Genomic DNA, 1,676 nt, shown 5'->3' on the forward strand with positions numbered 1-1,676 from the left:
TTGCAGTGAGCCGAGATCACGCCACTACACTCCAGCCTGGGCGGCAGAGCAAGACTCCATGTCAAAAAAAAAAAAAAAGTTATGGAGTTATGGGCTAGACATGGTGGCTCATACCTGTAATCCCAGCACTTTGGGAAGTTGGGGTGGGCAGATCACCAGAGGTCAGGAGTTTGAGACCAGCCCGGCCAACATGGTGAAACCCCACCTCTACTAAAAATACAAAAATTAGCCAGTCATAGTGGCGTGTACCTGTAATCCCAGCTACTCGGGAGGCTGAGGCCTGAGAATCACTTGAACCTGGGAGGCGGAGGTTGCAGTGAGCCGAGATCATGCCACTGCACTCCAGCCTGGGCAACAGAGCAAGACTCCGTTGCAAAAAGAAAACAAAAAAATAGTTAAGTTTGCCCACACATACAAAAAGCTGGGCACAGTGACATACACCTATAGTTCCAGCTACTTAGGAGGCTGAGGCAGGAGGATCACTTGAGCCCAGGAGTTCAAGGCCATAGTGTACTTGACTATGCCTGTGAATAGCTACTACACTCCAGCCTGGGCAACATAGTGAGACGTTGTCTCAAAAAAGTGTTTTATTGGCTGGGCGCGATGGTTCACGCCTGTAATCCCAGCACTTTGGGAGGCAGAGGTGGGTGGAACACGAGGTCAGGAGATCGAGACCATCCTGGCTAGCATGGTGAAACCCTGGCTCTACTAAAAGTACAAAAAATTAGCGGGCGCCTGTAATCCCAGCTACTCAGGAGGCTGAGGTGGGAGAATGGCGTGAACCCGGGAGGGGGAGCTTGCAGTGAGCTGAGACTGCGCCACAGCACTCCAGCCTGGGTGACAGAGCGAGACTCCGTCTCAAAGAAAAAACCCTGGGACTTTTAGAACAGTAAATGAGTGTTGGCTTCAGCTCTAAGTCACCAGCTGCATTAGTTCCTAACAAGAAAGTCAGCCTGTCCTTTGAAACTTTGAAGCCAAGCATTGACGTCTCTCTGGCTGTGAAGATACCTAGATGGCATCTTCTTCCAGTAGAAGCCGGTTTCATCTATATTAGAAATGTGTTGTTTAGGGGCAGCCACCTTCGTCAGTGATCTGAGCTAGATCTTCTGAACCACCGGCTGCAGCTTCTCCATCAGCACTTGCCGCTTCACCTTGCACTTTTATGTTATGGAGATGGTTCTTTCCTTAAACCTCCTGAACCAACCTCTGTTAGCTTCTAGCTTTTCTTCTGGAGCTTTCTTACCTCTCTTAGCCTTCAAAGAATTGAACAGGGTTAGGGCCTTGGTCTGGATTAGCCTTTGGCTAAAGGGAATGCCGTGGCTGGTTTGATCTTCTATCCAGACCGCTGAAACTTTCTCCATATCAGCAATAAGGCTGTTTTGCTCTCTTATCATTCTGTGTTCACCGGAGCAGCACTTTAAATGTCCTTCAAGAACTTTTCCTGGCTGGGCATGGTGGCTCACACCTGTAATCCTAGCACTTTGGGAGGCCGAGGTGGGCGGATCACAAGGTCAGGAGTTTGAGACCAGCCTGGCCAATATGGTGAAACCCCATCTCTACTAAAAATACAAAAATTACCTGGATGTGGGGGCGGGCGCCTGTAGTCCCAGCTACTTGGGAGGCTGAGGCAGGAGAATCGCTTGAACCCTGGAGGCGGAAATTGCAGTGAGCCCAGA

Source organism: Mandrillus leucophaeus, unplaced genomic scaffold (genome assembly GCF_000951045.1).
Source record: "Mandrillus leucophaeus isolate KB7577 unplaced genomic scaffold, Mleu.le_1.0 Scaffold13, whole genome shotgun sequence".
NCBI lineage: Eukaryota > Metazoa > Chordata > Mammalia > Primates > Cercopithecidae > Mandrillus > Mandrillus leucophaeus.